Raw genomic sequence first — 27,603 nt, 5'->3', positions numbered from 1 at the left:
TAACTATGGAATCTTACAGATTTATTTTATTGATGAACTATCTGAAGTACCACCATCTATCTTTGGATATTTATCATTGGGGTTAAGTCCTTACAGCATTTCATCCAAACACAGCTAAATCTTATCAAATTATTCCATTTTCCATATTCTTTAACAATTCATCTATTTCATAAATTTTCTAGGTCTTCTCAGCTTTATTTGACCACTATTATGAAATCTTGTGAATTGTTGTATCTATGTTCTACCAACTGTCATTAAATATACTTTGTCAGTCATGTGGCTCAACCCTTAAAATAAGATACCCTTCTTCCTGTCCAACGCACACACACACATCTTGTTCTGTTTCTAGATAGATCAACTGGGGCACTTTATCCTCAGCTATGGAAAAGAGTACAGAACCTAATAATGCATGGTATTATGATAATTACTGAGAAAAAAAAAGCAATCACCTCTTTGAGGTTCTTAGTTGAAAGGTGCCCTCCTTTTATGAGGCAGAAACAGTTTTCACTCCTTCCTCATACCTTTAAGCAAGAAACTTATCTTTCACTCAGGCTTTTGGTGTGTCATGCTTCATTTTTAAACTTAGAGCAGCACCAACATCTTCATCACTGTAGAGAGAGCAAAGTCCTTCACCTGAGCAGATACAATCTGAGTTAACCCTAAGAGGAAAGCGCTGTTCTGAGTGGTTGGGACTTATCAGAGAACACTAGTAAAAATTCCTGCCCTCAAAGAGCTTATATTCCCCTGTAAGAAACAAACAAAAGAAGATAAAGAGAACAAGAAATTATATAGTAGGAAAGACAGTAAAAATGCTTCAACATATAGCAAAGTGAGGAGGACCTGGAGAATGTGCTGAGGACAGCACAGGACAGCCATCTGCATACAGCTCTCTGGGGGAGGTATGTTCTAGGCAGAACGAACTGCCCCTGCAAATGCCTAAGGTGGTCACTGCATCTTTGAGGTATAGCAAGGAAGCTGCAGAGGAGAGGATATTACTGGAGATGAGATCAGAGAGGCACTTTATAAAAGGATCACTCACTGGCTGCTTGCAGTACAGTAGTATAGTTCTGAAAGACTTTGGCATGAAAAACTGAAGTGTTTCTTTTTGTTGGTGGATTATTCTTCCTGTTGATTTAAACTTACACATTGTTTATACCCCATATACCCAGTGGTCATATATTCCAAAGCCACCAGACCCCTTGAATACATAAGCACCACTGTTTAATGAAATATTTACATTCAATGAAGTCTTTAAACCTAACACTATGAATCTGAGTACTTCCTGCAGATGATTCTGACTGCTGAGTATTTACATGGAATAAGGTGCTATTTTTTAAAAAAGCTTTTATAAGAATGGATTATTTCATTGAACTATATAAAATGGGTATTGATAAATGTATTTACTGAAAAAAAACACTGAGGTATAATACAAACAAAATTATTCTGATTTATTGGCAATTTGTGAATTATTGTTTAGGGCCAAGAGTTTCTTATTAATTGTGTGAACGGTTGCATGCTTTGATGTGAGTAATGCTATGAACAATAGTCTCTCCACAACCCAAGATATATCAAATATAGAAGTATTTATTCTGGTCATCAGCCTCTATGTTAATAATCTATAGCAGTTTCCGTTTATTACATTCAGTCATAGCAGTGGGCCAACCAATTTGTATAAGCTATTGCTTAAAGAGAACTCCCATAATAAGAGTAAAATAAGAGAGCTACCATTATGGCACCATTTTTAAACACCTATGCCTGATCTTTACCATCCAGTTGTATAGATCTAACTGGAGAAAAAGCAGATGTTTTAATGACTTGAAATAGCTGGACTAACTTCTCTCTGTGATATATAATAGGGAGCAATTCTATACCAAATTGATTTCTCTCTGCTAGACTGTTATGCCTCTATGTCTTCATTATGTTACCTTGAAGGAATGAATACATTGGCTCAAATTCCTAGGTCTAAGAATAGCTGTCAAAAATAGAATTGTGGTGTTGGTACAAAGCAAGTGTCATTAAAGATAAATGCTGTTTTCATACTTTGAGATTATTTTATAAAGGCATTCGTGTCTGAAGTCTCTTGAATATCAAGTTAACAATGAAAAGAAACATGAAGATCTCTAAATGTTATGATGTACAATTAAAGACCAAAATTTGATAGGAGGTGTGTGTGTTTTCCTTCCCAGAAATCAAAATTTGAAAGGCAATAAGGGTATTTTGTCCTGCTATGCCTTTGTCACATACATGAATTTCCTGTCTCATTTCTGAAGCTAATCATGAAGTAACAATATAATCAGAGGCTTTTTTTTTTTCTAAAGTCATGCTTCCTGAAGGGCTTAGCACACACTCAATATCTTATAGAAGCCATGGAAGTCTAAAAAAGTGAACTAAACTTGACAATATCTTAAAGTCTTCTTAGTAGAAAATCAGGCCCCCTGACTAGTGAGCTTCCTGGTTTTCCATGTAGTTCAATGAGAAAACTATCCCAAAGGAGAGAAATGGAAACTCTCTTCAAGATTCAGACCTGGGTGTTAACCTGTATTACCTATAAGTGCATGTAGCAGATAAATTTTTGTAGGCTGACCATGTATAGTTAAAGTTATGCAGGATTCAGGACATATTCAACATGAGTAGACCTTGAGCTTTGGATGCTTCAAATATATATACTTTTTTTTATTTTGAAGATGATTGACATGATTTCTTTTTCAAGAATAAGCTACCTAGAACCAGGATCCTAGAACAAGAGAGTAAACTTCATGGGATATTCTCTTTATCAGAAATCAACTGCCTAGGTTTTTAGAAATCATGATTAAAAATCTATCTAAAGTAAACAGAAAAATTATACTATATGATTATACTGTACTGAGAGGAATTTTTAAATTTGATTTACAGTAATCTTTAAATCTTATAGAGATACATGTTCAAATGCGAGTAATGGTTTTTGATAATATAAACAAATTAACAATCATGAGCTGGATTGAGAAGAGCTTCTCCTGCACATCTTCTATTTGATATTCTTGGAACATCCTCTCTCTAAGAAACTATAAGTGAAGAGTCAGCTGATTTAACTTCTACCAACCACTGGTCTCAATCATTTGCACACTATTAAAATTCCTGGATGTCTTCATTTGTTTTACACCAAGATGCCTTGATTTTATGGTTGCTTTAAAAAATAACACTTGTGGGCACCTGGGTGGCTCAGTGGTTGAGTGTCTGCCTTCGGCTCAGGTTGTGATCCCAGGGTCCTGGGATGGAGTCCCACATCGGGCTACCAGCAGGGAGGCTGCTTCTCCCTCTGCCTATGTCTCTGCCTTTCTCTGTGTGTCTCTCATAAACAAATAAATAAAAATCTAAAAAAAAAAAAATAACACTTGTAAAAATCTGGGACTTTAAAATTTTTTTGGTTTAGTTTTACATTTAATCAGTGTATTATCAGATAATACACCGATATTTACTTCAGATCTGTTTTCCAGCATTCAAAGTTAAATTTGTTCTTTTAATCAGTGTGACTGGGTATGAGATCAGAATAAGCGAGATGAACAAACAAAAGATTTTTATTCCAAATGAGATATGAGAATGAGAAGCCATTGCCTTCTTTATATATCATTAGAAGGAAAGTTCTTGAAAGAATGAATGTGATTGTTTTTAGTCCAAAGTGGTATTGATGGTGTGTCCTACAGTGATATTTGCTAAATGTTAATAAGGTCAAAATGAGACCTTTAGCTCTTGTGATCTGAGTTAATGGATGCTCTAGCTCTGCTTGATAGTCTAATCTGGGTGGTTTTCTTTCTTTTTTTTTTTTTTTTTTTAACGTGTTGCTACTTCCAAGCTCTATGACAGTTTTTGGTATCCTGTCTCCTTTGCTAATGTCTACTAGTAAGAATGTGGCTAGTATAATTCAGGATCTGATGTTTATATCAAATTTCAAGTTACATATTTTATAACTAAGAAACTGTCTTAATGTCAGATTCCTCACATCTGTGTTATCTCTGGTGGCTATTATTTTCTTGTGACTTTCCCTTCAAATACTTTAAAGAAGCATAATCCTGATACAGTCTAAGGATAGTGGAATCTATAGTCTGATTCCAGATAACAGTGGAATCTAAGTAGTTTATCTTTGAAAAAGAAATCATGTCAATCATCTTCAAAATTTAAAAAAGTATATATATTTGAAGCATCCAAAGCTCAAGGTCTACTCAGTGTTGAATATGTCCTGAATTCTGCATAACTTTAACTATACGTGGTCAGCCTACAAAAGTTTATCTGCTACATGCACTTATAGGTAAATAGGTTAACACCTAAGTCTTTTCCTCCAGTTAAGACAAAATAGAGGTGATACTAATCAACTCTTTCCCACAAACTAGAAACCATTCCTATGAAAAACAAGACTATTGATCACAAAGGGAAAGGAGCATATCTCTTGGAAGACCAAGGGGGTGATCTAGCCATGATGACTGACTAGGTTTGTTCCCAAATTGCTACTTGGAACAGAAGCCTTCCTGTCTCCTGTATCCACCCAGTTCTCATCCCCACACTCCATTGACCTGCACTGCTATATAATTTCCTTGTGTTGAGCCCACTAGAATTTGAGGGTTGTAGGTTACAGACAATGGCCAACTTTACACAGTTGGTAAAATCACAGAGCTACATGACTCTAATGTGTAATATGTCAGTGTATCTTAATAGGTTGTGTAATTATATATGAAGATACGTTTCTCAAGAGTAAATTTTTTAAAAGATAGGTGAATAATTTTAGAAACTCAGATCCAGTGGTGCCATGATTTTAAAACAAGAGGAAATCATCATAGAGTTTAACTTTTTTTAACTTCATTTGAAAATATTTAAGTTACATACATGTCTTACGGATAATGCTATTTCTATCTTCTAAGAGGATACGAGTTATACTATTGAAAGTAAAAAAGGGGCACATGTCTAGCTTAGTTGGTTAAATGGATGACTCTTGATTTTGGCTCAGGTCATGATATCAAGGTTGTGTGGTCGAGCCCTGCATTGGAGTCTGCACTGGGCTTAAAGCCTCCTTAAGATTCTTTCTTTTTACCTCCCCAGAATGCACTTGCTCTCTCTCTCTCTCTCTCAAAAAAAAATGTTAGAATGCACAAGACATTACTTTTTTTAAATTCTACCAAATGAGTTATCCTTTTTACTTTATCTAAGAAGAGCATTTTTATTTTTTTTAATTTTTTTTTATTTATTTATGATAGTCACAGAGAGAGAGAGAGAGAGGGGCAGAGACATAGGCAGAGGGAGAAGCAGGCTCCATTCACCGGGAGCCCAATGTGGGATTCGATCCCAGGTCTCCAGGATCGTGCCCTGGGCCAAAGGCAGGCGCTAAACCGCTGCGCCACCCAGGGATCCCAGAAGAGCATTTTTATAAATAATCTTTCAAAACAGACTTGAATCTCTCAAATTCCAAATCAGTACTCTAATTAAAATTTGTCAGATTAAATTTTTAAAAATCATATTTACCTTGAACTCCTCAATGAATTAAAGTAAGTTAAAGGAAATTTAAGATTTTCTTATTATGAAATATATCATATTGACGTATATATCCTTATGCACTTTAGAATTCTCTTGATGATTTGTGTGTGTGTGTGTGTGTGTGTTTATACCATACCTATCTTTTAAGAGACTTCCAGACAATTCTTTATCATCATCAAATAACTTAGAAATAGGAAACATGTTAGTGGTAATAAAATGGCTTTAGTTCTATACTCACACCCCCAAAACTTTTTTTTTTAATTTATGGGTCAGTGTCCTACAAAAGCATAGTGGATACAGAATTAAGGTTCATTCATTATGTCTAATTAGGATCAAATATTTATTATGCACCAGTAGCTGTACTAAGTGTACTTCCTAGGATGGAAATTGTTTGTGGCTAATGTGCTGTAGCAGCCCATAAAGTACTCATGGCTGTGTTAACTGGTTCTGAGATCAGTAGCCCCCTTGTGGAATGCCTTTCATCTCAGTAGCTGCTTTATATATGTGGCTAAGGTTTCTCCTAGTATTCTAAATGTAGCATACTAATGCTAAATTAAAGATCAAATATCATGAATAAGAGACATGCAATGTTTTCATGTCTGATAAATATCCATTAGTTACCTCAAAAGGGATACAGATTATTCAGAATATATGTCTTGTCATGACTAAATAGGTCAGAATTCATTACAATATGGAAAGACTAATATAAAATGGGACCAGTAGCTCCTGGGTTTAATTAAGTTGTCACTTCCCTCGATCTTTTCTTTAAGGCAATTTTCCACTCATTATATCTGAATTCTTTCTGAGAAGAAAGTGTGCTCAGCATATCATTGCTTTCTGTTAGCATGATTTTGATGGAAGTTATTTTCAGTCTCGTAAAAAAGGGTGATAAAGCTGCGAATATGCTTTTAAGAGTCTTGAATTAGATGTATATGTTGAATTCTAACGATTATAATATTTGTTGCTTAAATTCATATTTAACAAATAGGCACTGACTCAAAAAAAACTCTTTACCAAAGCATCTTGGACTTGCTCCAATTGTTCCTCCATCTAAGATTCTCCTGGGGAATGTCATCTTTCTTTGGTTTCCTGTCTTTCTTTATTCCCTCTGCTCTTAGACCTCCCATCCTCTTACATGCATGTGTTCACATGGACACACACACTCTGTCTCTGTGGTGGTCAATGACCACCACAGCATTAAGAACACCTCAACTATCTTCTGAGGACAGGTGGGTAGCTGCCTCTCCTGCCCCTCACAGCCCTCAATCTATCTTCCTCAACCTTGAGCAGAGCTTGACTTTGCCTAAGGATGTCTATTTCTTGCTCCTTTGCCACCCAGTTTAGCAGAAGGTCAAAGATGATTGCTGGCTTTCTATTTATCTCACTTTTTCTTGCCTTGTTTCAGGGCTTCCCCATCTGCATCTCAGTACTACTTCATACATCTGACTGCACCACCGACTTTCTCTTCATATAGCTCATTTTTCCCCTGCTCTCTATCTCAATCCTAACTGAAAGGCTCATGGACTTCTCTTTTCCAAATTCATATAGTACTTAGAGCTAATAGAATTCATTAGTAATTAATTTAAGCTCCCATGTTATGTAACAACTCATCTGTGATTGGTTTGCATCCTTGTTTAAGTCTTCTATCATGAACTTTTCATGTGGTATGTTTTGTCTCCCCCAAACAAGGCTATAAACTTTTTGAGACAGAAATTGTGTTGTAAATTCTTTGCATCCCTTGAAGTGCAATATATACAGTGAGAATTTGATTGCTATTTGCTCATGTGATTTGAATCCCAACACCCACATAAGGTTAAAAAAGAAAAGAAAGCAACTATATCAAAAGAAAGAGAGGAAAGAATAAGTGCTCTTAAGTAGCTTATAGTTTGCCCCCAAGTTTCCAAATCCAAATGAAAGCCAAAAAAACAAAATAAAGACCCACATTTTTTCATTCAATATATCTATCACTCTTCCACACTACTCACTAAACCAAAAGGGAGCATTCAATCCTTAAATGAGCAACACAATAGGAAATGTGATTGAAAGTGATGCTTGTTTGTTACTCTGGTATTAGTTCATTTATTTTTCTTATGCAAAGAGTGTACCAACTTCATCAATAAATGCTGGAGAAAACCAAATCTGGGGACTCCACAGCACCCTCCTAGACTTTCCATTGTGTCATATGACTAGAACAGAGCATGCTGATTATCTTAACTATTATGGCAGGTGATACAGTGTTATTGAATTATGAGACTCTTTCCAAATATATGATTAAAGGGGTATAGCTGCTGAATGCGTGTGTGTTGATATTTTCCAATGGGGAAGAGAAAGTATTGCTAGAGTTATGAACAAATTTAAACCCACAGTTCGATGGTGATTAAGCAGAATTTTAGCATTTGGACGTATTTGATAATACAGAGTTGACACTTAAAATGGTGCTTTATAATAATATCCTTTTCATTTACAATGGGGAACAGCTTCAGAAGAGTTAAAGAATTTGCTCAAAGTCCCATATCTAGTAAGTGGCAGAGCAGGGACTTTAACTTAGGTTTATATGACTCTCAGCATCCAAGATCAGTCCACTACAATATAGTCTCTCCACAATATGTTGATGGGGTCAAAGGGAAGTATTTGTGTGTATCCATCTAAGTGGTCACATATAAACAGTTTATAATTTCCCCAGTGAATATACTTAGCAACCAGCCTAACCAGTGTTTATAGATGGAAAATGAAGCCATAGCACTCAGTTGGGGCAGCAGGTGAGCAATAATCTCCAAAGAATAGCTTCTAATTTTTTGTTTATAAGCAGCTTAATGGATATTACACTTGGTAAGCATGGTAGACATGCAGTTTCTTTTCTTTTCTTTCTTTCTTTTTTTTTTTGCATTAAAGGCTTTGGTCTCCATTTCTGTATTTGTTTTATATACTTGGGCAACTGAAGGTCTTCCATTAGATTCAGAAACTCTTGGCAAACTAGTCTGCTCTGGCCCATTCTGCTTTTGCTTCTGCCACAGCCCCAAAATTATTTCCTCATATGCTACTGCATACATGAGACTAATTTATCTTTAGAGTTTCTTCCCTTCATAAAATTCCACTGGCCCAAAAATCCATATACCCTAAGGTTCTGCAACTTAAATACACGTGTCTCTGTAATTTTGACCCAGAATGACCAGGAGTCAGAGGTACATGAGATTAAGTAATTGTATATAATTAGCTCTGATAGCCAATCTCATCAAGCTTTCAGGAGAAAAATGTCCTTTTTTCTTTCTTTCTATTTGTTGCTCAATACAACATGAGGACTCTACCTCCTTTTCCCTCAAGGCTAACTCTCAGTGGCATATCAAGAAGGCAAGAAGCTCAAAGCAATTAAATCTTCTCTGTCAGTGTCTACTATTCCCAGAGGTGGCTCAGAGTGGGGCAATATCTGAGAACTGTTTGCTTTTGTCAACATAATACCTTTTTGCTGCTGGCTGGTGCTCTCAGCACTCCCAGAACTCCATGGCTTTTGCAATAGCAACTTGCACTGACTGCCCCAGTTCTTCTCTCCTCAGATGCCCAGGAGCCACCTTCTGTATCCCAAGAAGGCTGATTTGTTCTGTGTCCTCAATCACTGAGCCACCCAGGTGCCCCAAAGACCAGCTTTTATTAAAGATGGCTTGCTCAAAATTCCCTAAATATATATTTAAAAACAAAACAAAACAAATCAAACAAAAACAAAAGCCATACCTGTAGCAAGCAGAGTCATATTTCTAAACACACTTTTGGCTGCTGTCTACCACCCTCTAAAAAAAGACCATTCTAGTTTGAGGTTCCCTCACGTTTTTCCTCAGGTTCTCTTCCAAGAATAATGTAGGTGAGACCCCCTCATTTCTTCAGATGAAAAGATGCTTCTTGCAGTAGGGCGCAGGGACTCATCAATAAATTAGGCTCCAGAAACAGCCCAGGGAAATCTTAGAGCTGCCAAAGTTAAATGTAAACCAGCTCTAATAATAAGCCAGGTTTGGCTGTTTGTTTGTTTTTTTTTTCAGTACATTCCTTGGATTATTAAAAAAAAAACTGATAAATTAGCTCACTAACAAAATCTAATTAGACTGGAAAATTATTTTGAGGTAGTTAACAAATCAGTTTTATGCCCAAATGTCACTAATGTCAAAACTACAGATAGAAAATCCATAATAAATCTTCTCTTATCATTAATTTTTTCCCTCCTTAAAGTTGCCCATGGGGCCCTCCCTTGAGAGCTGGGATTGGCCTTAGAGGGTGCTTTTGCTTCACCGTGCAGGGAAATTGTGCAATTCTCTGGTCTGCACTGCACCTCACTTCAAATCCTAGAAGCAGATGTACATATATGAAAGGGCAAAATTGAGGATGCTAAACTGAAAATGTTTTCAAGAGCAAATGGCATACATAAATCAAAGCCAACATGATTCAAAAGAACTTCACCCAAAAGACTAAGTGTCCTCAGGTAGCGTGCGTGGATGTATGAGGCTCCCAAAAATGGAGCCAGTGATTCCTATAGCCCTGCTTCACACACACTGAGGCCCTAGCCATGGTTTGCTTCATGAGAAGCACCTGTGCCACTGCCGACCCCCTGTGGGGCTCTTACCAAGGGAAGTCAGGCACCCCTGAAGATATAGCATGAACTAGTACCCTCTAGTCCTTTCCAATCAGAGTTCTGGAAGCTTGTCTGAGCTCACATTCAAATATTTGCAACTAAATTCAAATCTCTGCATCACAAAACAGATACATCTCTTGCTTATAGCTTAAAGCCTACAGGCTGCCTCTAGTTTAGAGGACAGTCTGGTTGATGGAGGAGGAAAATCTCCTCACGAAGTGGTGCTTTCTTACCCGGCCTAACTCCACACAGGAATATTTTCCTGGGTCTTCCTAACCACACATCAACCCAGGATGAATTTAGCTGCTTGTTGCCTGTCCAGCCTATAGCCACAATCTGCATTCCCACTAATCAGATGAAAGAGACCACAGGGATCCACAGAAATCCATCACACTGCTGAGAAACAACCCGAAAGACATGCCCTATGGTGATGTCAGTGGAGGACTTTTCAGAAACAACTAAATGGGTTTGAAGTAGGTCACTGGGGAATCATCTTTCTATAACTCTTTGGGCCACTTAAGTGTAGGGAAAACATTCTCTCCTGTAAATCTTACCTAAAGGCAACCCTGACGAAAAGCCACTTGCTGTTTCTTCCCCTATGCTTCTGTCATTTTGTTATTCCTTCTATGATTTCTCCCTTCATTATCTTTCCACAGTTTATAACATAGAAAGACATAGTTGAGGTTTTGCTGATGAGTGAAGAGAACAAAAATATGACAAGGAAGTCATAATTATGACAGCTGGGCCTGCCCCACTTTCCAGAGAGAGCTAGAATGGCAGGAGATAGTGACAATAGGGAACGATGACACAGGCTTTTATCACAGGACCTCAGCAGGCAGCCCAAGTTGTGTTTTGGGGTTGGGGGGGGCAGCAGTGGGGACTATATGCTTAAAAATGAAATCTACCAGCTAAAGAGAACCAAAAAGAGAAATGCTAGTTTGCTACTTGTCTGTCACTACTTTTTTACCTATGAAATTATTTAAATTTAAATTCTCCCCCAAGTATTAAGATAATATTCTACTGGGGCAAATGGGTGGCTCAGTTGGGTAAGCGCCCAACTCTTGATTTCAGCTCAGGTCATGGTCTCAGGGTCATAGGATCAAACCCTGAGTCAGGCTCTGCACTCATTGCAAAGTCTGCTGGAGATTCTCTCTCTCCCTCCCCCTCTGCCCCTCTCCCTGTTCATGCACACACCCTCTTGCTCACTTTCTCTCTCTCTCTCTCAAAATAAATAAATACCTTTTTTTAAAAAAAGAGAGTATTCTGCTAAATATAACCCAGTACACTAGAGATTTGAGTAATATACTAATTGAGTAATATAAAAAGGGGCCCCTGGGTGGCTCAGTCAATTAAGCATTTACCTTCAGCTCAGGTCATGATCCCAGGGTCCAGGGATGGATCCCTGAGTCAGGCTCCCTGCTCAGAGGGGAGCCTCCTTCTCCCTATCTCTTTGCCTGCTGCTCCCCCTCTTGTGCTCTCTCTCTCTCTGTGTCAAATAAATAAAATCTTTTTAAAAAAAAGTAATACAGAAAATTAGATCTAATACCCACCAAATATTCTTGGGGGCCCTGGAAAAGGCTGCATGGAACTACTATGTTTCCAGATCATACAGGAATGCAATAATTTAGATGGTGGGGTATACTGTTCTGTAACTAGCAGCACCCCCATAATCATAGTAGAACTGTATCATTATAACAGCATCCAACCAGGTGAATTTCTAGGAAGCAAAAGTGGGAGACAGAGTAATTTAAAAATAAAGGGTGGGGGGAACGCCAGAGTGGCTCGGTGGTTGAATGTTTGCCTTTGGCTTAAGGTATGGTGTGATCCAGGAGTCTCAGAATCGAGTCCCACATCGGGCTCCCTGCATGGAGCCTGCTTCTCCCTCTGCCTATGTCTCTACCCTCCCTCTCTCTGTCTCTCTCATGAATAAATAAATAAAATCTGAAGAAAAAAAAAGAAAAAGAAGATAGAAAGGAGGAAGAGAGAAAGAGGAAGAATTAGAAGGAGGAGGAGAATATGAGGAATTCTTAGCTTGCCTTGTCCAACCACCATGTAACAGAGTGTGTGGGAGTAGGAGAGAGATGCGAAGTAGTAGACTCTGAAATCAAGAAATAGAGCTCTAAACTCCTGGGCGTATATACTGAAAGGAGGCAATACATCATTGCACATCACACTTTTTAGCTCTCTGTCTTCATCCTCAGGAGTAAAAGACAACGTGGAATAAATAATTTCAAGTCTTAGAGCCTGGTTTGACACTTCTTGGCTGAGGGAGTATTGGTCCCATTCTTCACCATCCTGGGGAGTTAAGCAATTGTTGTAAAATCAACAGCAATATTAGGGACCAGTGGGTCTGCAAGAGACAGTGAATGAAAATGTTTTAGGTTTTTATGCTGTGCTGAAATTCAGTGAGGTCAAATAACTTATCAATTGTTGATCTCTTTTAAGCCGTACCTTCTAAAACTAGCTCGCCTCCAATTAGGATGCTACAAAAAATATATATAAGAAATGGAAATTATTGTAAAAATACAGTATCGTAAAAAAAAAGACAATGTGTCTTATAAAAAGTAACAGTACAAAACCTCAATTTTACCCCCACCACCACCCCTTCAGATCTTGAGGTCTAAGGTTCAGATCTAGGGTGCTTTCAGAGACGGGTGTAAATGAGATCCCTTCTTTGGAACGTGGAGCTGGTCCTGCCCACGCCCAGAGGGCTCCCAGCCATGGGTGGCCATGCTCATTGTGCCTCTTTAGAGTTAAGGAGGACGCTGGGTGGCTGTGGGGTGGTGTCGGGCAGGGTTTGTATACCCGTTCCCAGTTTGTACCACTACATCAAATAGGATGAGTCAATGATCAGGAAACCCTGAGAATCTAATATATGCCAGACTCTTGAATGATTTTATATTTTCTCTCCTATTATTCCCATCCTACAACGTGCGAGGTTTTTAAATGGCCAATCGAAGGGGAGGACCAGATGCAAAGCCAGGTAGTCAGTCCCCACAGACAGCGCTCCTGATGTGATAGGTACTGCTTTTATACAGGTCCGTGGGTTTTGTTTTGTTTTTATTCAAGTCTTTGCTGTAGGAACTGAATAACCCTAAAGTGTCAACTGACAGGTTTGAAAGATAAAATTCTCTAGGGTTGTTTGAATGCCACAGCCAAATCCTTGGAGCCAGGGCTGGCCCTGGAGAACCAGAAATTAGAATCTCCACCAAGAATGAGCAGAGAAAAGAAGCCAGTAGGGCAAGTGAAATCAGAAATAACACAAGGGGGTGCAGACGCCAATTTCAGAGAAAGGCAAGTGGGGGGACCAGGAAGGGCCCCCCCAACCTTGGAGAAACTAGAGGCTGCGTGGAGCTCCTGAAGCGAAGGAGACAAGCCAACAACCACCAGGATTGAGTGGAGGCCTAGGTATGGCGGCAGGTGATCTTCATAATCACCTCTAAGACCAAGCACACGAGTTTGCTCTTCAAAGCTGTCCAGTGTGTGATTCGTGGCTGCATTAGTCCAACCTAATGGACCAGAAGTAAGGCGGATAACAAAAACAAAAGCACATTTTGAGTCTCCTTTGTGTCGATGTGCAGTGTCCAACCAGGGCCATAAAAGCAAGGGTGCATAATGGAAGGTAAGGAGGAAAGTAAGTCTCGGGCTTAATATCTGGTTCGTCCGCCGTGATGGGGCTGGAGAAACAAAAGGTATTCTCCATGCATTTCTCTCTCTCTGACTCTGCCTTTTTCCTTCTTGACTCCTGCTCTTCTCTCCTACATAACATTAAAATTTCAGAATGATGGTCTCTTTAACATCTTTACGTCCATCAGAGTCTGCATTCTTGTATTCATAGATATTGGTCATATCCAAGCAAGGCACAGACCACAGGTCCTGATTTTCCATTAGACTTTCTCTACACAATTTTTGGCTCCAATTCTATGCAAAAAAAAAAAAAAAAAAGTTCATGCAGTGAGAGCTGATCTGAGGTGCTTATTTTGCATTTTGGCCTTAGAACATCTCTCTCTGCTGCAGCAGACTGGGTGACCTTCAAGCCTTTATGTCACTGGCTTCTAGCTTTCCTGATGCCAAAGCCAGAGATCATCTTTGTGTTGGAAATTGCATTTTTTTGCCAAAGCAAAGAGGACAACCCAAGCACCATAAATATCTGGGCCTGCCCACTCCACAGTCATATTCCATAGGCTGAAATTTCTGTGCCAACTGACTTCTAACAGGAGGGTGTATGTTTAGCTCCCTGCCATTTATGTAAATAGAATCAGGCCTTGCCAGCCTTTGGTGCTGAGTGCCCTGACAGCATGAGTACGCTGCGCACGTGTGTCTGCTGGCCCACGTAGGTGAAGCCCAAGTTCAGCGTATAAATAAGACCACTTCACTCTGCTCCAGCCCTATAGAAGCCACGACACAGCAGACTTGTATTTCTGTCAAAGGCTTCGGTTTTCCATCATCTATTTTTTATGGCTCTGATACTAAACCAGTTGCAGCTAAGGGAGGGTATTATTTCTGGCCTGGGAGCATCACGATGCTGATTTGCCGTTCCTAGGAAGCAGGCTCACGGTGCTGGGTTTTATCATTTACCATGGGAGACCTGGTTCCACAAAACGTAAGTGCTTTGAGATGCTTGACATTTTCAAAATGTAAACAATGAATTCCTCATGCGTGGGGGGGGAAAGGGCCATGTGATGATAAGATGGGATAAGGATGGAAGCTTTACTTGGTACCATTTGTGGCAGGATGACAGTGGGCTGAAGACGAGCAAAACTATTTCTTCCAACCTCCGGTTTCTCAGTATAGCATTGATCTTTGAAGAGAATCTTGGTTTACTCTTAGCAACTTTGCGACTCTTCAGAATCATATTTTCATGTGTTCTTTCTAAAATGTTTTCACATCCACTTCTGCATGTGCTCTCCAAACATAATAAGCTTGTGTTTTTAGATTTTAAGAAGAATGGCAAAGACTTATAAACCAGAGTTGAAAAAAAAAAAAAAAAAAAAAACCAGAGTTGAGAGGAAATCACTTATAAAGGACCATAGCCTCCTCCTCCTCCTCCCATCTCGAACACACACACACACATAGACACCTTCACACACTAACACACAGAGATTCTTAAAAATTAACCAGCTAACCAGCAATAACATTATATATCAGCTTAGAATACCTTTTACTTACAGTAGATTTACTTACAATGATTCATTAAATATCAATAACAGATAACCATATATTAAAGTTGCCCAGTGTCAAGCTTTAAATCTGAATTGTATTTCAGGTCATTAGCGATTTACAAGAGCTAAAGCTGTATGACTTCTTTCTTTATAAATATTGATCACGTTAGGTGTACAACTATTGCTTTTTCTATTTTTTTAAAAAAAGATTTTATTTATTTATTCATGAGAGACACAGAGAGAGGGAGGCAGAGGCACAGGCAGAGAGAGAAGCAGGCGCCATGCAGGGAGCCCGAGGTGGGCCTCGATCCCAGGACTCCAGGATCACGCCCTGGGCTGAAGGCAGGCGCTAAACCACTGAGCCACCCAGGCGTCCCAACTATTGCTTTTTCTTTTTTTTTTTTTTTTCCAGCTATTGCTTTTTCAAGCATGTTTTTGTTTTGTCCTATTTTCTCCACTTTCAGACGATTTATTCAACTTTTCGACTGTCAATGTAATAACCATTTTTAGCTGGTAAAAAAAGAAAATATCAAACCAACCCATAAGAATTGCTGCTTATCAGCATTCATATGTGTCTGTGCTTTCCCTAACAGCAAAATCAATAGGACTCCAGAAATGGAAACAAGTTAGCTCTGGGTGGCATTATTCACTTTCTATTAAACTTGATAGCTAATTTGCAAGTTCACACTTTTTTTAAAGCTAGAGTTCTTCAAACCCTGACACCTGAGCCCTTCTCACCCCAGCTAAATATGCAGATAGAGAATAGAACCCATAGGGTTCCCTTGCATTGGTATCTTTTCCAAGGTATTATTTTGGTCAAAGACAGAAATTGATTTTTATTTAATGCTTTCTAGCAAAATGGGATGGTGTGAGGGCAGTGAGAAAAAAAAAAATGTCGGATTGGAAGTGTTATAAAACAAGCCTGAACTTTCCATGGAGTCACATAAAGAATTCAAAGACCAAATATTCAATCAAAATTAATTTAACAAAATCATATTAAGTAAGGATCCTTCCTGAGACCCATTGTGGAATGTTTCAAATGCCTTTTCTATATAAAGATATGTTTAATCTGATAGAATAAGTGGCATTTTTATACCCCGGAAAACTTATTTATTCTTAAGAAAGAAGAAATCCCGGACATGTAGCCAGATATGGGAAAACATATTTATGGGGTAACATTTTTTTGGCATGAAATAGAAAGAAGAGAGTTTTTTATGAAACACTTGGCAAAGCAGAAAGCTTAAAAATATTTCTAAACTTGCCCAGTTGCAAAACCATACTGCATGTTTTGCTTTTTCTATTACGGAAGAAACAGAAACTCTGGGCTGCGACTGGCCTTATGAGTCCCATCACTTTGCTTCTCTTGACAGAGATTAGTTAAATTAACTAAACTCCTGTTGGAATGCCCAGCCTGTCATCTCTTCTGCACAAAAATGAAACACATGGCATTCTGAGAAAGAACTTAAAGCAGCCAATTTCTCAGAAAATATTTGAATGACCCTCGGAGGTTAACAGCACAATCATTTACACGAAAATTGCTTCGAATGTGGATAATGTGTTCTTTTAGGGTCAGCAAAGTATCTGTGTCTGCTAAAAGCTGTACATAAACAAGTTGCCTTGATTAAATCAGAAATGTAGGCAGATGTTGGAGAAGACACAGAAATCACACACACAAAAAAATGTTCTATTGCTAGTCCTTCTTAATTCTCTAGCTTCTTTCAATGTTTTTTGTCCCATAGTGTGTTAAATTCTGTAAAGTGGTTTCATTGAGGTTGTTAAGCAACTAGCAACTGAGCTCTTCTAAACCAGTAACCCATTGTACTCTTTTTGTCTCCTGTTTGCAGTAAACAAAGTGTATTTCTTCTTCTTCTTCTTTTTTTTTTTTTTTTTTTTTTTTACAAAGTGTAATTCTATATGCTGAGTGGGAGTGAAAATGCTTGCTTATTGAGAGGAAATTTCACTGTTTTATTAAATTTGTTTCCCCACTTCACCACAGAGCTCAACAGGAGGTCTAGGTCTTTAGACCTTAGAACCCGATTCTGTAGAGATTTTGTATTATATACAGGAAATTCTTTTAATTCCTTCCACCTGCCCTCCCTTCTATGTAAAATGCAAATCATCAGAAAGGCGCCCTCCCTTCCACCATGCTGGGATAATACCATATACACCTAAACTCCCCATCCATGCTTCAGTAATTGGACCTCTGAACTGCCAGGGGTCCTATAGACCATCTACTTCTGGAAAAGACGATGTTTTAAGGTTTTTATTTGTTTGGTTTTTGTGTTGTTAAGAGTAGAATTCCCTCTCCTCTCTCCAGCCCCCAGTTTTGTTTTGTTTTAATCTCATTTTGTTTGTATTATACCTGCATGGTCAACACAGGTCTCTAAAAAATACAGCCATTCTAGGGCATTCTAGCGGAGCAAATTCTTGACACTGATTGAGGTAAAAGGAGACCCAGGCTCCTGATAATCCCTGTTGTCCTTGTCCACCTCCCTCTCTCCTCCAGTCCTGGAGGAGGTATGAGCAGGGAGTCGGGGCTGGATAGCTGTTGCTCTCTGTGCCAAACCTCCTTAAGCCCCAAACCTGAAACTTGAAAGCAGTAGAAATTTTAAGTATAAATGCCAAGTCATAACAATCATTGGGAAACCAACCTCTCCTTCTGCCATGCCCTGAAAAACAGTAAAGAAGCAGTTCTTTTAAAGTACTTAAAGAATCACTGAAAAGGGAGAAATTGTGGGCAATCTGAATGCCGATGAATGTTGCCAATTCTTACATTGGTTATTATCCTTCAGTAAAGAAGGACAGAAGCTCAAATTAATAAATGTCTCTAAGAGCACCCCAAAACTTTGACATTTTTACTATCCCTTACTTGACATGCTGACTTGGAGTGGACTTGTTAGTGATGGAAACAAGGGGAGAAATTACACCCCTAAGCATGGTATCATTAGGTAAAATAGATTAGACTCTTTTGTTGGGGAGCCTTTCAGTTTATCTGTACATGGACTATCAGTTCTGATTCCAAGTCATTGCCAAGAGTGAGCTGCTGCATAGATGACCTTTTTTTTTTTTTTCACTCTGCAGTGGTTGTGGGGCAAGTAGGTGGCAAACACAGATGAAAGGATCTTGAGTATAGTCTTGGAGTACCCTTGTACCCTTGGGTTGTGTAAGAGTGGCTCTGAGCTGAAGACAACTCTGAGAACAGACAAGGACTAAATGTCACCCATAGTGCATACTTTGTACCTGTGACTAATCAAGCACTGGCTCCATTTGGCAATGGCATTTCATCTGAAGCGTCACTTTCAGACTGTCAAAGTTCACAAATATTGAATGTCATCTCTTTAAATTCCACTTCCCCTTCCTACTTTTTCCTGAGTCTTAAAGTCTGCTCAGTAACCTCCAGTATACCAGTTCCTTCATGCACAGATTTCTCTAAACTTAATAGTCCCAGGGCCCTCACAGACCAGGGAAGACTTCTGTAGAGGAGGAAAAATTACATCTTTCTCTACCCTTCTAAGTCCTTACCTGAGATCCATATAGTAAAAGAGAGATTAACAGGAGAAAAATAGAAGTTTATTAACATATATACATCATATATATATAGGAAATAGCCAGAGAAAAATGAGTAACTCCTCGAGGTGGCTTAGAATTCAGGCTTAAATTCTGTCTTCATACTGAAACGGAAGAGGGGATGCAGGCTTATTAGGGGAGAGTAAATGATTTTTAGGAAAGATGAATGGGTCCTTGGAAGAAGACTTGAAAGGTGTAATAGTCTGTGACAAATTTGCCTGTGTGTGGTGTCAACTTCTAGTCTCCTCTCACATGACAGCTGTTAGTCCTCCCTGGCTGATGACATTCCCAAGACATTTATGACAAATGAGTTCCTTTTAGAGGGGCTGCCTTGAGGTAGATGAGGGAAATTCAGAGAAAGCCTCTCCCTGTATTTGTTTCTCCAAGTGCCTATAGCCCCAGATAACCAACATACAGTATATTTGGGGTGGCATGTCCTAAACTCCTACAGTCATATTTTGGGTTGGCACCTTCTGCTTTTAAATGAGAACATCCATTTGCTATTTGTTTTAATCCTATGAATTGCCTTAGGTGCAAAGCATACTTTTGGTTTTTTAGTTTAGAACAAGCTCAGACTTACTCTATAACACCTGCATGAAGGTTGGTGATTTTTTTAGGATGACATGATAAAATTTATTGAGGTTGCTTTTTCATAGACTTAGTATCCACACATTCAAGAAACTATGATAAGGCAAATTATTTGGGACTATTATAATGGATCACTTTTTTTAATCTTAAAAAAAGGAATATATTTTATATCAAGGGAGGAAACTTACATTTCTGTACATGAATTTACATGAGTTTACGTGTCCTACTGGGAGGCCAATTTTCTTTTTGAGCGGGGAGGGTAGGATAGTCACAGTGGATCATATTTAATTCAGAGTATGCCTGAGGACTGATTCTGGGGTCGGGCTGCCTGGGTAGGAAACTGGATCCCACCACTTACACCTGGATTATTTGGTACTGTCAATAACCCTACCTTCCCCTTCTGGGAAATTTACCTGAAACCTTGGAAAAGAGCTTGACACACGGTCAAGCATGGTAAATCCTGGCTGCAATAAATATAATTGTGCTGCTGGGATCTCAGCAACATGATGATTGTATTAAAATTAAATTCTAAACATTTTCTAAGACATTTACTAATTGCAATTGTTAAATAAGCTGAACTTCATTGAGGCACATGTACAGAATTTTTGTTATCTGTAGATAAACCATTTATTTTGATGCATTATAGATGAAAGGGACAAAAGTATATACACACACTCAAATACTTTAATGATACAGTCCAGGAAAGGAGATTTAACTAAAGTTTAATATAAAAGCAGATACATTTTAGTAACATTTCATCAGATTTTATTTACAAGAAGGTAGTTTAAAGAGAATGAAGACTTGGAGAGAATTTGAGGTGGGGCAGGAGATAGGGAAAATTGTGTATGAGTGTGTGTCTGTGTGTCTGTGTGCAGTTCACCTTTTCTTCCTTGTTGCCAGAATAGTTCCATTTAGGAAACAAACTCTCTTCCCAAATTTGCAGATATCTGCAAATAGTATTCTGCACAGAAGGAAAAAAAATAGCTTACTATGATTCATTTGAAGTGAATCTCCTAGGATGTCAAAATGGATTATTTATTGCTATTAGAGGATTGATTTCTCTGAAGAAACATGTATTCCTTCTCACCATGAAGTCAGAACTATCCCTTGAAATAATTTTAATACACGACTACCTCTTAAAGGAATATGAGGACCCCTGACCCACTAGCCCCCAAGGAGCTCCCCACATCCCATGACCCTCACTTCCTACCTGGCCTGAAACCCAGTGTCTACTGAGTGTTTAGGAAATATACATGACTCGCTTAAAATACCTTATCATTTATCTGAGAATGGGGAATGTATTCAACTTCTGTTACCATATTCTAGAGCCTTAGATGGTCTCAGAAGCTACTGCACCCCTCTGAGCTGCAGAGAGAAGTCCTTGAGTGGTGATGCTCAATTAGGGAAGAGTCTAGGGAATAGAAATTCGAATTGCAGAGAAAGAAAGCGTTGAGTTGGTGTACAGATCAAGGAAAGATTCTCTAAAGAGGGGGCCATAAAGGACCCTCCTTCTATAATGAATTTTTCTTTGGGTGGAAGGAAGGTAGCTGAGCACTAAAGGGTGGGAACACTCTGGAAGAGCTGACTTTAACCTGCAGGAAATGGGTTTGCCTCCCCCTTATCCTATATGTCTCCCTGCTCTCCTATCCTGCTCCTCGCAGATCTGGAAAGAACTAGGGAAGTCAAGAAGAGATGATATACATGAACACTCTGGTCTTTGCCATACAGCACACTTCAATTCTATTAACATGCTGGTCAGTGGGAATGAAACTTTGCTAGAGAAAGTTTGTTTTAAATAAAGAAACAAGGAAAGTAGAAGTTAATCAGCAAAACAAATCAGAGCTGCCAAAATCACACTGCCCACTTCTCCCCCCGCCACACCCCCACAAGACTAACCCTGGTAAAACAGCCCTGCTTTACCCTTTTCCATCTAATCTTGGTGACTAATTGTGATATGTAACAAACTAAAAATAATGGCAAGGATTTGCACAATTTCCTTTTCACAGCCCCCCTCCTACCCCCCCCCCCCCCCCGCAGGAAGTAGGTATCAAACCTTGTGAAGAACAAAGTATATAATGATAAGGTTAAGTTTTCCTCAGTTTGATATCACTGCTATTTTGGTTGCTTTATGATTGTGGGGACCATCCCACCCACCAATTTATTGTAACATTTCTCTTTCTAGAGCCAGAATAGGACAGACTCATATACCATTCTGATCTGGGTGCATTTCTTCAGAAGGTACGCTGTGCTCATGGGGAATCGTGGCTGCCTGGGCTTGGGGTTGACGAGGCCAGGAGGAAATCTATGCATGCGTTTCAACAAAAAGATTTCTTAGTGAAGTAAAAGAAATAAAATGCTGGTCACCAAAGAATCTGAGTACACTCAGATCTCTCCTCACATCCATGCCTGTGGTGTTCCCAGTAGAATTTCTGTCCTGAGATTCTGCATGGATACTCTCGATTTAAACTGTGATGTAGAGGAAGCCAGTGGGGAATCAGAGCAAGTGAGGCAAGGAAGGTGAAAGGGTTGTCAGACAACACTCTTCCAGAGTGGCTGTTTTGGAATTCTTTACTCTGATTCACAATGGAATGTTTGGGGGTCTTAGGAACCCTGTGAGGAAACTGCCCCCCCCTTTGCCCTAAAAATCCTTCTTCGGGCAGCTTCTCAGTTACAGCCATCACTTAGAGTCCCTAAGATGAAGTCCCATCTTGTTATCACAGATGTCTCTTGATTGTCAACACTTCATGGGGGCACAAGGAATGCGCTTCTCACCATATACTCCTTACCCCCCACCCCACCCCACCCTCCACATCCCACCCCCCACCCCCCACACCAGGCCACTCCATGCCTCCTCTGTGAGATGTTCCCTGGTTCTCCACCCCACTCCACTCCTGTGGTGACAGGTAACAGCAAGGATGTCTCTTCTGGATGTCTCTGGTGCTCTGGGCTAGCTGGATGCTTCAGCTGCTGACTCCCCAAGCTTCTTGGCTCTTTTTCTGAAATCACCCTGGCCAAATATTACCTAGATTCTACTCTACCATATGTTACTCTTCTATCTCATCATGGAAGAATCTATCCAAATCTATCCCCTCCCTCAAAAAAAAAAAAAAATTGACTTAGTTCTCTTACCCTTTCCAGATGAATTGTTTCAATCTTTGGATTGCAAAAGTGGAGAAACTGAGAGGATATATTTTCCTATTTGTTTCCTGCCATAACAAAGTGCAACAAATTGGGTGGGTTACAACAACAGGAAAACATTCTCACAGTTCCAGAGGCTAGAAGTCTGAAATCAAAATGTCAGCAGAGCCATGACCTGGTTGAAGACTCTAGGGAAGAACCCCCTCCTTGCCTTTTCCTAGCTTCTGGTGGATGCCTTGCATTCCTTGGCTTATGCCAGGTCATTCCAATCCCTGCTTCCAGTGTCACATGGTATTCTTTCTTCTTCTTATGTGTCTCTCTTTAATAAGGACACCAGCCATTGGATTGAGGGCCTACCCAAATCTAGTATGACCTCATCTTAACCTGATGACATCTGCAAAAACCCTATTTTCTAGATAAATAAAATCATTTTCACAAGTATGGAGGATTGGGACTTCACAATATCTTTCTGGGGCATAATTCATATCACAATAACCACTACTGGATGTTGGGTCATCCTCAAGCAAGAAGTAGCTCCAAAGAATCTATCACATGCTCAAAACACACCCATCAGTCCCCTGACACAGCACTCACCCCCTCCGACATCTGTGGAATTGACCCACTCTACAGGGGTCAAGGAGGTCCAGTGATATCTCACTGTCCAGACTGACCCACTTGGTCTGGGCTATTTCTGAGTGAGGCCAGAGTACAGAGGACTAATCACCCCTCATTATTACCTAGGCCCTTGTTCTCCATGAGAAATCATGAATTGCTAAAGTAGAACTACTCCTTAGAAAATATCTATATGAACTTCAAACTTACAGCTTACTTTGTTACAATAATTACAATACTTCAAATCACTGGTTTTTGGCATCCTTTCAGTCTCACTTTGATGGCCTTTATGTCCACACACAGATACGGAGACTATCTTTCAAGAGGATGAGTTCTCCTAAAAGGTTGATGTGTCTCTTGATGGTTGTGGTTCTGGAGAGCTACAGAATGCCCCGGAGTTATGTATTCCCACAAAAATGTTTATAAAATTCACCAATTTCTATTGTGCTTTCCATCCTCCACTAATGCGTTACTTTTAAAAGGAAAGTTTTCATTTCCTCAATTGTAAATCAGGTTTTAAATGTGCATACTTTTCAAGAAAAGAGAGCACACATCAGGGCACAGATATCAGATTTAGAACGTATTATTTGCGATCGGCCGTAATAATCTGTGTGATATTTTAGTCCTCCATTTGCATGCTGATTTGATCACGTATCTAGAAACAGACAGAGGCAGAATGAGAGGCAGAGTCCACTTTCTAACAGTTAATACTCAATCGCTGTATCAGACTGTGCAAGAACAAGAGAGAATCTACTGAAAAACTAAATACCAACAGGCTTAGTTAGGTATGACAGTGTAAAGACATTTTATAAATATTTTGATAAGTAGATACAAGAGAAAGTGATTTGTGAGGTGGCTATTTTGCATTATGCTACATCAAAGCCAATTGGAATTCCTCATTTGCATTAACCATCTGAGCTGTTTGCCATTTGGAGAAAAGTTCTTTTTTTTTTGGAGAAAAGTTCTATTCTAAGTTCCAACTCCTTCCATATTAGGTGGGCAGCACTAGAGCTTCTGTATTTGAATGTGTCCTGGTGAGACTGTGTACTGAAGTAATCTGTATGTATAACAGATGAAGGAAAGGATTTAAATTAACCCCTGAGACTGGTTTTGGTTTTGGTTTTCAGGGTTTTTTTTTTTAAGCTATTAAGAGTATGGATACTTGACCATGAGAAAAAGATGCAAAATAGCGAGTGACAGGAGTCAAATATTCCCCTATTAGGGAAAAAAAAAAATTGTGGAAAAATCCTCAAAAGCAGATAACATCAATTTTTTTAAAGATTTTATTTATTTATTTACTTACTACTTATGAGAGAGAATGAGTGGAGAAGCAGCAGAGGGAGGGGTAGAAGCAGACTCCCTGCTGAGTAGGGAGCCTGATGTGGGGTTCAATCTCAGGACCCCAGGATCACATGCTGAGCCAAAGGCAGACATTTAACTGAGCCACCCAGGAGCCCCAACATCAATTTTTAAAGACATATCAATATATATACCATTGTATCAGTCACAGTGGAATTTAGATAGAACACTGATCTGCAGCGAGGTCAGGATAAAGCCCCTTCCCGGTTTCACAGTGGCTGACACTTGCTTACCTGTTCCAGCAGGGAGGCCAAGGGCCTGGGTGCCCAGCTCCCCTTTTGGACTGGATCTCCTCCAGTTGGTGAGGTCTGGGGCAGGGCCCTGCACCAAGCTAACCCCCTATTTTCCCTCTGAGGCAGCCCGGGGCCTCCTCCCAGTGGCCTACAGCAGTTCACATGATAAGTCTCTGACCGTCCTTTCTCTTAGGGACTAAAAAGGAATTTGCTCAAGCACTTCTTATTGGAAATGCTGTGTCATCAGTGTTCTATTATAACTCATTGAATGCACATGCTGCCTTTATTTTTTGAAGATTCATAATTGCTGAAACAGGACTTAGGAAAGTCTCTCAGTGGTCCTGACGAGGGTCCCTGGTGAACTGGTAAACGGGAGAATGCAAGTTTCACCAAAGAGAAAAAGATGGCTTTACAAAAATTTAACTTACCCTGGAGATGATAAAAATATACTTTTGGGGATATTTCCTTCCTGTTTTTTAAAAAAATCTTAGTGACCTTTTTAAAAAACAAAATTGGAATTACACTGTTTGCAATGATTCGCATCTTATACTTTTATGCCACTGTTTTGAGGATAACTTTCCATATCATTAAGTATTCTTTGAAAAAGCAAATTCATTAGCTGCAAAGGGAAATACACAGTAAATAAGTAAATTATAACACACTCCAATGATAACATACTGAAATTCTACATCTCTTAATGTTAAAGGAGAGCCAGAAATACTTCCGCATGGAACGTTATAGTTTTCTCATCCTTTGAAAAAAATTACATAAGTTATACTGTATGTAAAATGTTATGGGTTTTTTTTCTCCTGCAAAGTAGATCATGATAATTCTAAAATTGGGCAGAACCATCTGAATGTGAGTCATTAGACTGAGAAGAGAAAAAGTAATAAAGTGCCTTCTCAGAAATCTGAAGATCTGCATCATTCCTTGTAGTTCACAGGCTGGAAACTAGGGAGATGAGCAAATGTTAGATGGGATGACTTTTTAGAATTAGATGACCCTTAGCAGTCATGATTCAGAGCCTTCACAGCCTGCCACTGTGTCAAGTGGCTGGAAAGGAGGGGTGTTATGCACAAATTGGTTTAACAGAAAGATGAGGCAGACAGAGAAGGCACTCACCATCTAGTTCTCTTCTTTACTTATTCAGAAAATGGAAATACAGAAGAAAAACCTGTCTATAGGCCCTTAGAGAGGAGTCTTTTAAAAGAGTGAAGAACTGTTGGAATGTCTGGGTGGCTCAGCCAGTTAAGCATCTGGTTCTTGATTTCAGCTCAAGTCATGATCTTGGGGCCATGAGATGGAGCCCTGTGTCAGGCTCTAGGCTCCCTGCTCAGCAGGGAGTCTGCTGGAGACTCTCTGTCTCCCTCTGTCCCTCTCTGTTCTTTCTCTCTGAAATGAAAAGATAAATTTTTTTTAAAAAAAGTGAAGATTTGCTCAGCTGATGCAGAGAGAGATGGATAGAAAGTCAATAAAAAATTGGATTTTCAAAGACTTAAAAGTTGTTTTTTTAATTTTTATTTATTTATGATAGTCACAGAGAGAGAGAGAGAGAGGCAGAGACACAGACAGAGGGAGAAGCAGGCTCCATGCACTGGGAGCCCGACGTGGGATTCGATCCCGGGTCTCCAGGATTGCGCCCTGGGCCAAAGGCAGGCGCTAAACTGCTGCGCCACCCAGGGATCCCAAGACTTAAAAGTTTTTAGTAGCTTTATCCTGAACAAGAGTTTTACATGTTTAAACCAGTAGAACTTACAGTTTATCACATAACAAAATAAAGGAAGGTAAAATACAAAGAAGCAGTCTCTAGGGGTGCCTGGGTGGCTCAATCAGTTAAGTATCTGCCTTTGGCTCAGGCCATGATCCCAGGGTCCTGGAATAGAGCCCTGCATTGGGCTCCCTGCTCAGTAAGGAGCCTGCTTCTTCCTCTCATCCCTGCTCATGATCTCTCTTGCTGTCTCTGTCTCTCTCTCAGATAAATAAATAAAATGAAAGAAAGAAAGAAAGAAAGAAAGAAAGAAAGAAAGAAAGAAAGAAAGAAAGAAAGAAAGAAAGAAAGAAAGAAAGAAAGAAAGAAAAAAGGAAGGAAGGAAGGAAGGAAGGAAGGAAGGAAGGAAGGAAGGGAGGGAGGGAGGGAGGGAGGGAGGGAGGGAGGGAGGGAGGGAGGGAGGGGAAGGAAGGAAGGAAGAAAAAGAAAGAAAAAAGTAGTCTCTATGAATCGGAGATGTGGCTTTCTTATACAAGTATCAACAACTACCAGTTATAGAATTCTTATCATACGCTAATCCCTGCATGAAACGCTTTATGTATATTATTTAATTCTCACACCACCTGTGGTAACCATGTATCATTCCATCCTACAGCTGAGGAAGGAAAGTTTGGAGGGCTGACTTCATTCGTTCTTTCATTTGACTCCTCGAGTGTGACCAGCAGTTTGAGTACTGGAGACACTGTTAGAAAGGGGCCATCATCTCTGCCTCTTCACAGAGCAAATGGGACTCACAGTGGGATTTCCACTGTCTGTCTTCAAAGCACTGAAACCCAACACTGTTAGTGTGATTTAATGACAAACCTGTGAGATCTCCCAGGAGACCAGTAAATAACATTGCATCTTAATTTATTTTCTTCCTGATTTGAAAATCACGATAATTAACTTTAGAATTAGAAATCAAAATAATTAGTGCTATTGTGCATCATTTTGTGACAGCCAAGTAAATGCAGGAGGCATCCGATTAACCAGATTTAGAAATAAGGCCCTGTAGTTCTGCTAGTTCACCAAAAATAGTCTCCTTGACCTCCACAGAAGAGACAAGAATGCTTGTAAGGTAGC

The 27,603-nt window shown here is 39.4% G+C and overlaps 1 protein-coding gene across 46 annotated transcripts in view; it reads left to right on the top strand.

The window, feature by feature from the left end:
• Positions 1-27,603, top strand: part of SORBS2 (sorbin and SH3 domain containing 2) — a 215,393-nt gene that overhangs the window by 51,929 nt on the left and 135,861 nt on the right. For 13 of the 46 annotated variants that reach the window (XM_072776024.1, XM_072776022.1, XM_072776005.1 and 10 more), the window contains exon 1: positions 21,621-21,669. The exons of 32 other annotated variants lie outside the window; for them this stretch is intronic. The gene's annotated coding sequence lies outside the window, so the exon portion shown is untranslated. Of the gene's footprint in view, positions 1-21,613; positions 21,670-27,603 lie in introns of those variants that run through there. One more of the 46 variants, XM_072776012.1, reaches the window with a different exon arrangement.

Source organism: Canis lupus, chromosome 15 (genome assembly GCF_048164855.1).
Source record: "Canis lupus baileyi chromosome 15, mCanLup2.hap1, whole genome shotgun sequence".
Classification (NCBI taxonomy): Eukaryota; Metazoa; Chordata; class Mammalia; order Carnivora; family Canidae; genus Canis; species Canis lupus.
This window is presented reverse-complemented; position numbering and strand designations above follow the sequence as displayed.